Source organism: Aegilops tauschii, chromosome 6, assembly GCF_002575655.3.
Source record: "Aegilops tauschii subsp. strangulata cultivar AL8/78 chromosome 6, Aet v6.0, whole genome shotgun sequence".
Lineage (NCBI taxonomy): Eukaryota > Viridiplantae > Streptophyta > Magnoliopsida > Poales > Poaceae > Aegilops > Aegilops tauschii.
This window is the reverse complement of record NC_053040.3, coordinates 145501547-145515578: the sequence shown is the minus strand read 5'-3', so window position 1 is coordinate 145515578 and position 14032 is coordinate 145501547.

Sequence of the window (14032 nt, the reverse complement as noted above, 5' to 3'; positions counted from 1 at the left end):
CCTCCAACACCCGGTCAGTGGGGAGGTCGCGGGGCCGCTGCGGTGCAAAGGACATGTATTTTTAGTAAATGGGTTAGTAAAATCCGCGTCCTGATAAGACTTTGGGCTTTTACCTTTTGGCGCGAGGCTTGACCCTGGGAACCTTCTCCGGGACCTTCTCGGAGGCCATGGACTTCATCGTCGGAGTCCGAACTATCATCGAGCAGAACCAGCTTCCTTTTGCCCCTTTTCGTCGGAGCAGGGGAGGGGCGTTCCCGTTCGGCCTCGGTCGTTGCTGCCCTCTTCCTGGGATAGGAAGAGGTGATCTCCTCCTCCTCTTCTTCTTCTTCCTGGTCCCCCTCTTGAGCGAAAGGGGCGAGGGTCTCCCCGGACTTCGTGTCTGGAGAGATTCATCGGCGGAGGCCCTCTCTGGCCCCCTTTGTGGGGATCTTCTCTTCTTTTTCTCCGGTGCCTTGTAAGGCACCACTGTCAACATTTCGCCCAGCTGAGCGGATGTAGAGTCTTCGGGAAGTGAGGCCGGACAGCCCATCTTCACAGCCTTCTTCAGCCAACCCTGGGGGAAATAAGAGACAAGAAACTAAGATCCGTAATGAAAGGGCAAAAATCCCCACACCTGGGAAGGTGGTGTCACATTACCTCCCTGGGAGGGGTCTTGGCGTCGAGGCCCATGTCCTCCTTCTCGGCCGGCCAAGACTCTTGCGGCTTAAAAAGCGCCCTCCACAGCTTCTCGCGAGTAGTGTCATGGATATACTACATGGTGCGGGGTTCTTAGGGCTTCGAGGACCACATTGGGGTGTCCCGGAGTTGGCAAGGTAGCAGACTGCGATGGAGCATGATCTGAACCACGTTGGTCAATGCGACTCCCGCCTCCATCATGCTGGTAACACATTTTTCCAGTGCCTTCACCTCAGCGATGGGTTCCCAGTCAAGGCCTTTTCTGGTCCACGAGGTCAACCTCGTCGGGGGTCCGGATCTAAAATCTGGAATGGCCGCCTAGTTCGCTTCTCGGGGCTCTGTGATGTAGAACCATTCCTTCTGCCAGATCTTGACCGTACCTATGAACACACCCTTCGGCCAGCCAAGCCGGGAAAGCCTGCTCACCATGGCACCCCCGCATTATGCGTGATGGCCGTCGACAATCTTCGGCTTCACATTCAAAACCTTCAGCCATAGGCCGAAGTGTGGATGGACTCGAAGAAAGGCTTCACAAACAATGATAAAGGCGAAGATATGGAGGAAGGAGTTCGGAGCCAGGTCATGGAAGTCAAGGCTGTGGTAAAACATCAACCCTTGAACAAACTGATGGAGGGGGAAACCTAGTCCCCGGATAAAGTGGGGGGAGAACACCACCCGTTCACCTGCGCGAGGCGTCGACACGATCTGGCCTTCTTCTGGGGCTCGATGGGCAATGTTGGGGGAAAGGAAGCCCGCCCACTTTAGGTCCTTGATGTCGCTGTCGGTGATGCATGAGGCCTCCCACTTGCCCTTTGCTCTAGATCCGGCCATTGCCAAACTCGATTTTGGCAGAGAGAAGGATTAGAGTGCTCGAGCTCTGTAGATTGGGAAATTTGTGGCAAAAAGGGGAAGAAGGCGTGCAGGGATAACCGTGGCTGCCCCTCTTTATAAGCAGTTGTAATACCAGGAGTCATGTAAATGCACCGCCCACCTCGTCTCTTCCTGATATACTCGTAGCATTATGCACGAGTGGAATACCGGGAATCATTGATCAAATCCCTTAAATAACGGGGCACAATCTCCGCCTTGAAGGGATGTGTCATCAAAAGGGCGACCTCGAGTTGCATATCGAGTCTTCACGTTTATGACCAGGCGCGACCCTTCGCCTAAAGTTGTCAGTCAAAGATATTGTTCGCTTCAAACGACCGGCCTTCAAGGCTAAGTAAAGCAGATAGTTCGGTGACCGGATATGACTCGGCGTGTGGCCGAATTGAATCAAGTACCATTCAAAGTTTTACCCAGGGGAGGATCGTACCAAGTATTCAGGAAAAACCAAACTCGCCTGCAAGCCGGAGCATGCAGACTTGGGAGATTTGAGAAGCCGGCGTTGGAGGCTAGTTCGAGGGCTACTAAGGGAGTCCTGGACTAGGGGTCCTTGGGGGCCAGCCTATCTCTCATGTGCCGGACTGTTGGGCCGCACCGTATCCGAATTGAAGACTTCTTATGACTTGAAGCGCACCCCAAGTCATGATGGACAATCTGATGTTTCCTTCGTGTAACCGACTATCTGTAAACCCTAGTACCCCTGGTGTCTATATAAACCAGGGAGCTTAGTCCGTAGAGGCTAGAGGAACAACCACCATCCTACTAGTTAGGGTTTAGTTCGTCTGATCTCGTGGTAGATCTACTCTGTAACCCCCTCATACACAAGCAACATAATCAAGCAGGACGTAGGGTTTTACCTCTTAGAGAGGGCCCGGACCTGGGTAAACATTGTGTTCTACGTCTACTGTTCCCCATCGATCCAAGGTCCACAGTTCGAGACCCCCTACCCGAGATCCGCCGGTTTTGACACCGACAACATGCGTGCCTCACTGCCCCTTCTGTCACTGGGTGAGGACACCGCAAGATCGAACCCATCACAAAGCACCTCTTCCCATTGCAAGAAAATCAATCTAGTTGGACTAACTAAACCAAAGATTCAGAGAAGAAATACGAGGCAATAACAACCATGCATATAAGAGATCAAAGAAAACTCAAATAATATTCATAGATAGATCTGATCATAAACTCGCACTTCATCGGATTCCAACAAACACAACACAAAAAGTCATTATATCAAATAGATCTCCAAGAACATCAAGGAGAACATTCTATTGAGAATCAAAAAGAGAGAATAAGCCATCTAGTACTGCATACGAACCCGTAGGTCTATGGCGAACTACTCACGCATCATCGAAGGAGCACCAATGAGGATGATGAACCCCTCCGTGATCGGGGTTCCCCTCCGGCAAGGTGCCGGAATAGGGCTCTAGATTGGATCTCGTGGTTCTGGAACTTGCGGCGGCTAGAATTGTGTTTCGTTGACTCTCCTGGGGTTTCTGGAATGTTTGGGAATTTATAGAGCCGAGAGAAGGTGGATATGACTCCCGTGGACCCCACCACCTACCTGGGCGCGCTAGGGGCCTCTGGCGTGCCCTGGTGGGTTGTGGGCCCCACAGGCCTCCCCTCTGGTGCTTCCTTGGCTCCCAAGTTGTCTTCTGGTCCAAAGAAAATCTCCAAAAAGTTTTGTGGCATTTGGACTCCATTTGGTACTGATATTCTTCGAAGTAAAAAACAAGCAAAAAACAGCAACTGGCACTCGACACTATGTCAATAGGCTAGTCCCAAAAAATGATATAAAGTTGCTATAAAATGAATGTAAAACATCCAAGAATGATACTATAACAGCATGGAACAATTAAAAATTATAGATACATTGGAGACTGATGTCTACTATGCAACCTTCTTCTTGTAGATGTTGTTGGGCCTCCAAGTGCAGAGGTTTGTAGGACAGTAGCAAATTTCCCTCAAGTGGATGACCTAAGGTTTATCAATCCGTGGGAGGCGTAGGTTGAAGATGGTCTCTCTCAAACAACCCTGCAACCAAATAACAAAGAGTCTCTTGTGTCCCCAACACACCCAATACAATGGTAAATTGTATAGGTGCACTAGTTCGGCGAAGAGATGGTGATACAAGTGCAATATGGATGATAGATACGAGTATTTGTAATCTGAAAATATAAAAACAGCAAGGTAACTAATGATAAAAGTGAGCGTAAACGGTATTGCAATGCTAGGAAACAAGGCCTAGGGTTCATACTTTCACTAGTGCAAGTTCTCTCAACAATAATAACATAATTGGATCACTATCCCTCAACATGCAACAAAGAGTCACTCCAAAGTCACTAATAGTAGAGAACAAACGAAGAGAATATTGTAGGGTACGAAACCACCTCAAAGTTATCCTTTCTGATCGATCTATTCAAGAGTCCGTAGTAAAATAACACGAAGCTATTCTTTTCGTTCGATCTATCATAGAGTTCGTACTAGAATAACACCTTAAGACACAAATCAACCAAACCCTAATGTCACCTAGATACTCCAATGTCACCACAAGTATCTGCGGGTATGATTATACGATATGCATCACACAATCTCAGATTCATCTATTCAATCCAACACAAAGAAATTCAAAGAGTGTCCCAAAGTTTCTACCGGAGAGTCAAGGCGAAAACGTGTGCCAACCCCTATGCATAAGTTCACAAGGTCACTGAACCCGCAAGTTGATTACCAAAACATACATCAAGTAGCTCACGTGAATATCCCATTGTCACCACAGATAAGCACATGCAAGACATACATCAAGTGTTCTCAAATCCTTAAAGACTCAATCTGATAAGATAACTTCAAAGGGAAAACTCAATCCATTACAAGAGAGTAGAGGGGGAGAAACATCATAAGATCCAACTATAATAGCAAAGCTCGCGATACATCAAGATCGTGCCGAATCAAGAACACGAGAGAGAGATCAAACACATAGCTACTGGTACATACCCTCAGCCCCGAGGGTGAACTACTCCCTCCTCGTCATGGAGAGCGCCGGGATGATGAAGATGGCCACCGGTGAGGGATCCCCCCTCTGGCAGGGTGCCGGAACAGGGTCCCGATTGGTTTTTGGTGGCTACAGAGGCTTGCGGCAGCGGAACTCCCGATCTAGGTTATTTTCTGGAGGTTTCTGTATTTATAGGAATTTTTGGCGTAGGTCTCACGTCAGGGGGGTCTCCAAGTCATCCACGAGATAGGGGCCCACGCCCAGGGGGGTAGGGCGCGCCCTCCACCCTCGTGGACGGCTCGAGACTCTTCTGGCCCAACTCTTTTACTCCGGGGGCTTCTTTTGGTCCATAAAAAATCCACAAAAATTGGCAGGTCAATTAGACACCATTTGGTTTTCCTTTTCTGCGATACTCAAAAATAAGGAAAAAACAGAAACTGGCACTGGGCTCTAGGTTAATAGGTTAGTCCCAAAAATCATATAAAATAGCATATAAATGCATATAGAACATCCTAGATGGATAATATAATAGCATGGAACAATAAAAATTATAGATACGTTGGAGACGTATCAGAGACGTATCAGCATCCCCAAGCTTAATTCCTGCTCGTCCTCGAGTAGGTAAATGATAAAAACAGAATTTTTGATGTGGAATGCTGCCTAACTTGTTCATCACATATTCTTTTCTTTTGTAGCATGGACATTTGGACTTTTAGATGGTTCAAAGCAATCGTCTATATTTGACATGAAGACTTCAATACTCAAGCATATCAATAAGCAGCCATGTCTTTCAAAATATCAACACTAAAGAAAGTTATCCCTAGCCCATCATGCTCAATCATTGATAAATTCACGAAACACACTAGAATATTAGCTACATCCAATGCTCAAGTATGATCATAGTGCTCCCTAGTTGGTGCTTTATAAGAGAAGATGGAGACTCAAATATTTTTTTGCATAAAAGTAAATAGATAGGCCCTTCGCAGAGGGAAGCATAGATTTGTAGAGGTGGATAGAGCTGAGAGCTTAAATTGAGAGATAAAATATTTTGAGAGGCATGTTTTTCCTGTCAATGAAAACGACCGAGTAATTGCCAATACTTTCCATGCTTGATACATCATAGGCGGTTCCCAAATATAAAATATAATTTTATTCCTTTTTCCACCATTCTTTCACAAGCCATGGCTAGCCGTATCCACGGGTGCCTTCCATACCAACACCTTCCAAGGAATTTATTATTTGACAACATAAAGTAAATTTCTTTTTAATTTCGGGACTGGGCATCCCTGTTACTGCCACACTTCCGTACAATGACAAGTTAATAAACACTCATCTTGAGAATAACACATCTAACATGGAAAAATATTGGCCATCCCCTGCCGCTTCATGAGCGGTACGGGCACACAAAAAGGAAATTCATTTTGAAAATTAGAGTTGGCACATACAAATTTACTTAGAACGACACGAAAATACCGCATATAGGTAGGTATGGTGGACTTTGGTTTAAGGATTTTGGATGCACAAGTAGTATTCCCACTTAGTACAAGGAAAGACTAGCAAATAGATTGAGAAGCAACCAACAAAGAAACAAAAATTCTCATAAACGAGCATTAAGCATAACTAACACCGAATAATGCACCACAAGTAGGATGTAATTTCATTGCATAACTATTGAATTTCGTGCTTGCATAGGGAATCACAAACCTTAGCACCAATATTCTTATTAAAGCATAATTACTCACCAACATGACTCATATATTACTATCATCATATCAAGAATCAAGTTTATTTTGCCCAATGATCTTCATGAAAGTTTTTATTATATCCCTCTTGAATATCTATCACTTTGAGATTAATTTCTTATATTGCAATTGCTTTTGACAAGCTCAAACAAATTTAAGTGAAGAACATGAGCATAAAATTTTTCGTCTCTCAAAATAATATAAGTGAAGCATGAGAGAATTTCTTCAAAAAATTACTAACTCTCAAATAAATCTAAGCATGAGAGCATTTCTTCAAAAATTAAGGCACCACCATGCTCAAAAAGATATAAGTGAAGCACTAGAGCAATTCCGTAGCTCAAAAAATTTAAGTGATGCACATAGAGCAATTCTAACAAATCATAGCATAATTTTGGCTCTCTCAAATAGGCGTGTCTAGCAAGGATAATTGTGACAAGCTAAAAAGCAAAACAAGCAAAGACTCGTATAATACAAGACGCTTCAAGTAAAACTCATGATAAGTGACGAATGAAAATATAGCTCCAAGTAAAATTACCCATGGTTGTTAGAAGAAAGAGGGGATGCCTTCCGGGGCATCCCCAAGCTTAGTTGCTTGGTTCTCCTTGAATACTAACTTGGGGTGCCATGGGCATCCCCAAGCTTAGGCTATTTTCACTCCTTATTCCTTCATCCATCGTGATCTCACCCAAAACTTGAAAACTTCGATCACACAAAACTCAACAAATACCTTCGTGAGATCAGTTAGTATAATAAAGCAAATCACCACTCTAAGTATTGTTGCAAACCCATTCATATTTTATTATTGCATTATACCTATTGTATTCTAACTTTACCATGGCTTATACCCCCCGATACAATCCATAGATTCATCAGAAAAAGCACACAATGCAACGAAAACAGAATCTGTTAAAAACAGAACAGTCTGTAGTAATATGGACTCTAGCCATACTTCTGTAACTCCAGAAATTCTGAAAAATTAGGACAACGTAGGCAATTTGTATATCAATCTTGTGTAAAAAAATTCAGAATTTTTTGTCACTTTTGTGATTTTTCTAAATGCTGCTATTGGACGCAAAAGTTTTTGTTTTTCAATAAGATTAAATCAACTATCACCCAACATGATCCCAAAGGCTTTACTTGGCACAAACACTAACTAAAACATAAAAACACAATCCTAACATTAGCATAATTGTGTAAACGCACAAGAAAAGAGAAAAAATATTATTTTATTCATTGTGTTGCCTCCCAACAAGCGCTATTGTTTTATGCCCTAGCTAGGCGTTGATAATTAAATGATGCTCACATGAAAGACAAAAAATTGAAGCACAAAGAGAGCATCATAAAACATGTGACAAACATATTTGAGTCTAACTCTCTTCCTATGCATAGGTATTTACTAGGACATATGCCCGTGCGTTGCAACGGGAGGAAAGAACTGAGTAGTGCGAAATACATTCATAGTTCTCTAGATGATTGTTACATCATTAACTAAAAAAGATACATTGCTATTTAGATGGATTATCCAACCAAGTTAAAAGGGAAAGTAAATTTAGCTTCCCTGCGAGCTCATGGGACACAACATTTGCTCTTCAATCTTCAAAAGAAATATTAAAGAATTCTGTTGGCATATGGTAGCAGTCTTCATGAATCATGTTGGTACGTACCTTGCATGAAGTCAGTGCCTTCTTGATTCAAAAAGTCACCGTCTTGACTGCTACTATCTGTGTTGGAGTACTATCAGCAGCGGTTTGAACCTCCATACTTTCACATGATTAGCCACAAAATGAAATATAACCACAATATGTAAATAGCTAGTGTGTTTCAAAACTGAAAAATAAACTAAACCTAGTCGACCAATAATTAATCTACAAGATAACAATATATGTATCTAATTTTAGGTATAGTACTAAACCAATTACATGGGATTCATTCTTAAAGTTGACAATCTCTCAAGCCCTAATTAGAGTCATTTCAGTACAATTTTGTAAAATAGCAATCTCTCGTATGCACAGATGAATTGATGAGTATGTTAATTGTGAAATGGTATAATTAGAGCACATCTTGCATAACATACTGTGCTAACTAATTAGGATGTACAGCTAAAAATATCCATTGGATTCTTATGCACAGTTCACACGGCATCTGGTGTGCACATGCAACGTTGAGATCTCATGGCTGGTCGCAACGGAAGTAAACTACCCGCAAAAAAAGTGTCCTTAGACACGAACCCTCGTGAGGCTAGATGGTTGGTCGTGAAAGCAATGGATGATGCATCCTTGTTTTGATCCCTGCAGCCGGCACTAATCTTTTTAGAACTTTTTTTAGAAGGCAATTCTAGTTCCTATGCAATACTGGTCATAGGTCCAAAGTGCGGGGTCGGATGCAGCGTCCCAAGGCCCAAAGTGGCCCAGCTCAGACGCGACGAACCAAAGCTTGGGACGACGTACCAAGGCTGACCAAAAAAGTAAAGAAACAATTATTTATTTAATAATAATAAATAATATAATTAGGTATAGATAAGTAAATGTGAAAGACAACTCACCGATTCTTCTGCTGAAACAATATATACAATGTTAGAGAAACTCTTTTGGACAACTCTAACTTGTAGAGAACTCAGTGTGGTCTATCTGTGTAATAAAATATAAGTATATATGCCAGAAATTGATGAACGAAGTAGCAGACTATAAACATTACAATGATAGTCATATTTGCTCACTAATCCTGGGACCTGTTACAGTACATAGAATATTTTTTCTAGCATCAGGCAAAGAATCTTGATGTGAGAAATTTAATCTACAGTGACAACCAACAACACAATTTCTTTAGGGAAACATATAGTCAAACTCAGTCTGTAATGTACGTACACTTCCATTTTAAGGGAATATAGAATCATACACCAAAGTGCCATCATTGTCTGCGTTGGTCTTGCCAAATTTCCTTGTATATCTCATCTGCTGGACGTAGAACCTGAGAGGAATTTTTGTCTCGCGGTGTCTCCTTGCCCCACCTCGTGAGCTTGACTTCGAACGATTAGCTAGGAGCAAATCTAACTAAACACCAAGTTCAAATATGTGCCAATCATATTAGCAAACCTCAACGAAGACCAACACCTGAAATCAAAGGAGAGCAACCAGGGACGTGCAGCTTGTGAAGCAAAACAGCGTGGGCCATGAGGAGATCTCTGTGTCGGCCGCCACAACGTCCTGATCAGGCTCGCTCCGATTCCTGCGCTTGAACTCTTCAATGGAGGGAAGATCCATCTCGTAGTGGTGTTCCACGACCTAAATCACAAACATACGGACACGTTTGGCTCGTTCGTGCGGTAGAGCCGCGTCATGCCGCTGGAGCGATAGCCGCGGAAGAGAAGAAGTGACGGAAGCACAGGGAGGCGAGGTGCAGGGGCTGCATCACTGGGAATTGGTCGCTGTCGTTGGCCTTTGTGCATGTACTCTCTCCGTTCCTAAATATAAGTCTTTCTAGAGGTTTCAAATGGAATATAATATACGGATGCATGTAGACATATTTTAGTGTGCAGATTCACTCATTTTGCTCTGTATATAGTCACCTGTTGAAATCTCTGGAAAGACTTATATTTGAGAACGGAGGGAGTAGGAGGCATCCACCTAGACCACTTCGACGATGAGCTATGCAATGTCGGGCCCGAGCTTGACTACCTGAGCCGCCACTCCGCGCACCACTGCCTCTTGGCAGCTTCGAAAGGTCGACCGGGTCGGCCCGTCTATGGCAGGCCGTCCGGCTCGGCGGTGTCTCCTCGTCCTGTGGAGTCGGCTACCACGGCGACCCAGTGCAGCCCCCTGTTGACGGATCGTAGGTAAGAGCCCCCGACGACAGCCTTCAAGTGTTGTAGGTAGGACCGTAGGAGCTCCCTGTCGTCGTCCTTGTTGGCGACAGCCTGCTCCGCGGCGTCCAGGACCTCAACCCAGGTGGTGCGGCTCCTCGAGGGGATTTATTTCCTAATCGATGGATGTTTTCAGGGAGTCTTCTAAACTAACAACGGGTCCCAACGGAGTATTTTTAGGGGTCCCAATGAAGTTTTATGAGCTGTGCCAATCAACAACGTGTCCCCTCCTCTAGAAAAAAAAAAACAACGTGTCCCAGTCCGGTTTAACTTTATGTGCCTTCCGATTCCGGTTTTGCAATCGTGTGCACAACGTTCCATCTCCAATATCTTTATGTGCCTTGCTCCATTGATTATTACGTACGTATTAGGTATAGATAGAAGGGAAATCACGGCCATCGATCTTTATGGTTAATGTAAAATTAACAGATATAAAAGGGTGACCTATGAAGAACTGTGAAAGCCTCCGTCCTTTATTATTAGGTAAAGATAAGCAAATAAATTATCAAGACACGAAATATCTAGCATATGCAAGCAAGAAGAAAGAAACAACAACAATTTCATCAAGAAGAGAGGTAATTTAGTAACATAAAAATTTCTACAACCATATTTTCCTCTCTCATAATATATGTAGGATCATACTCAAATTCAATAATATATCTATCATATAAATTTTTTTCTTCATGATCCACATGAATAAAAGTTTTATAATCTTCCAAGATAGTGGGATTAACACCAACTAAAGTCATGACCTCTCCAAACCCATTTTTATAAAAAAAACAAAAAACAACAATTGGCACTAGGCACTATGTCAATAGGTTAGGCCCAGAAAATGATATAAAGTTGCTATAAAATGAATGTAAAACATCGAAGAATGATAATATAACAGCATGGAACAATCAAGAATGATAATATAATAGCATGTAAAACACCCAAGATGATGTTGGGCGGAGTCTCGGGATCTTGGATGACGGGGTAGTGGCCCTGGAGTGAGAGGTTGCCCATTTAGTTTGTTGGCAAGTTGTGCTTTTAGCGTGGTGGTGTCTCCTCTTGGCTATGTGTAGCAGGGGGGGGGGGTGATCTTGGCGTCGTCGTGGCTGCGGCGGTGGTGGCTCCCAGGTCTGGATCTGGAGGCCTTGCATTGGTCGCAACGCCCCCTCATGGCTTGGGCCGTCAACTATGGTTCCGTATGTAGCACTTGTTTGTGAGGGTCCCAACGAACACTCCACGCTCCAGTGGTGGCGGCGGTGACATTTGCAGGTGTCGCTTCCATCTCAGGGACGTTGTTGCGAGTCCCTTCACGGTGTCAAGGCTTCGGGGTGAAAACCCTAGTCAGTCCCCACGAGCTCGACAATGGTGGCGCTTGCCGTCATCATCCTCTTGAGGGTGTCATCGTGGAGCCTGGTCCCTTTCGGCTACCAGTGGCTTCGGGCATGCCTTATCCCTGTCATGTAGCATTCTCAACTCTGGCATGGGGTGACCTAGGCGATCTCCTATCTTATACACGTGTCTCTATGGTCTTTGCTCTTGGTCATTGCTATCTCCGTGCCTTGGAGTGATGGGGCAGTCTAGACAGCGAGTCGGCCCCTTCTAGAGATGACTCAGTTTGTTCGGTACTACGATGCCCCGTGGTTTCTCAAGGCGACGCGGTTTTGATCCTATTCATTAGTCTTTGGTGTCCCTTGTTAGGTGTGGCGTCTACTGTTCTCACGTTCGGTATTGGATCAGCTGCACTGGTACCGCTTGCTCAGATTTTTTTCTTTTATTTTGACCTGCTTATATGATGATTTCCTCATCACTTTTGCGCCATTTTGACCATTTGTACTTTATATATAAAGCGGGGCGAAATCCTATTTTAAATTGCAGTTGGACTCGGATGAGCAATGAAATAGAAGAATGTAAAAGGAAATCTCAACAAATTAAGCATGCACGTGATCTTGATGACGGTGGAAACTGGTCACTTGGTATCATAAAAAATATTATGCATGTATTCTGTTTTTTACTATGTATATAAGTTTTGTCTGAAGCCAAACTTTATAAATTTTGATAAAATTTATCTAAAAAAATATCAACATCTACATTACTAAAGTTGTAAAATATGAAAAAATAATTTCTTGATGCATCTAATGATATTGATCTCGTATTGTGAATGTTGATACTTTTTCTATAAACTAGCTCAATTTTTTTAAAAAATTGACTTCAGACAAGTTTTATGTGCAGATTAAAAAGAAACAGAGGAGTACTACATTTGTTCAAGTTTCTATCAAAACTGGATACCTTCTAAGAAAACTAGCTATTTGCCCGTGTGTTGCTACAGGCCATACGTAGTGTAGTAGTATAACATCAATCGTGTATGTCTACATCCATAGCTCATTGTACACAATTCTAGCTAAAACTCATGATTTTTTATAGTTACGAAGCACATTTGGATAACACCGTGATTTATGGCCTTATAAATACATAAGAGATCCGATGAGTTTATGGCAGAGATTGATTAATTATTTGGTTTCTGCGAGTCTATAACCTTTCCATACGTGAATTGATTGATCACCATAATTGACATATTTGAGATTTTCTTGAGTTTATGGCTTTACCATATGTGAATCGATTGATTATGGTAATTTCCATATTTGGGATACGCTGAGTTTTCACGGGCAGACAAAAAGAGTAAGAGAGAAAAACCAGTGGAAGGGGGAGGAAAATCAGGGGAAGGGGAAGGGAAACCGATGGGGGTGGATTCTCGTGCGCGAAGGGGTGAACGAAAGGTGGGACGGCCTAAGAGGGGAGAGGTAACGTAACATTCTTTTAGGCCCTTCCCAGTGATGCACAGTGTACGAGTGCTAAGGGTGCCACATAGGCAAAAAAATGATGTGGTAAAGCAATTAAGAAGGCGAGAGAGCATTATGATGACCCCAAGGAGAAAGAGCATTATGATGACCCTAGAAGGAAACGGTTCCAAGCACGTGAACCTATATAAAATGCCTACCAACCAATGCACGAAAGAGTTTTGTTGATAAAGAATTAAATAAAGCAAGCTTAGCTAAAAAGCTAAGCACCCATGCATTGGGGACCTTAATTGCTAAGACAATTAATGCGTTTAGCACCTCATCTAAGTACGGATGCATTGGAGGAGGTGTTAGGTACTCCCTCCGTCTAGGTGAATAAGTCATTTTAGGTTGTGCACCGTGGCCAAGGAGGAGGGAAAAAGAGAGAACTTAATGTTTATTTGCTAATTAATAGCTGCATGCAATGAACTAACCACTGCATGTCGTGTTTGGTAGTCTTAAGTCATTAAAAGCATGCACACCCACATCTCTTATTGGTTGATATGTTAAGAAACAAGAAATGAGGTAGAAGTTAATGCACCGCGCCTAAGGCTGGCCATAGTGGGGGTAACATAAGTAGTATCATGTACTTGGGACTCGCGAACATGCTTATGTGGCAGACAATTAAAGAAGAGAGAGATGATTATAGTAACATAGGTAGATATCGTAACATAATAAATGTGGTGCTACTATGTGTCATGCATGGCAATAAATGAGACCACCTATGATACTAATCTATGATACTATGCACTATAGAGGTAGTAACATAGACTAGTAACATATGCATGTTACTAGTCTAAGTTACTCCCCACTATGACCAGCCTAAGTATTTTGGGATTATTTGATTTTCATAAGATGACTTACACACCTAGACGAAGGGAGTAGTAGAGAAAAGAACGAAAATTCATTTCTGCACCCGTGCCGACGAAAAAAATCAAAACAAATACTAAAAAAATTTCAAAAAATTCCAAATAAAATTTGTGTGGTAGACAATTTGATGCGTGAGGCCGGCTCCAAATTTCAAGTCGTTTGGACATATGAGCAGCTCTCAGCGAAA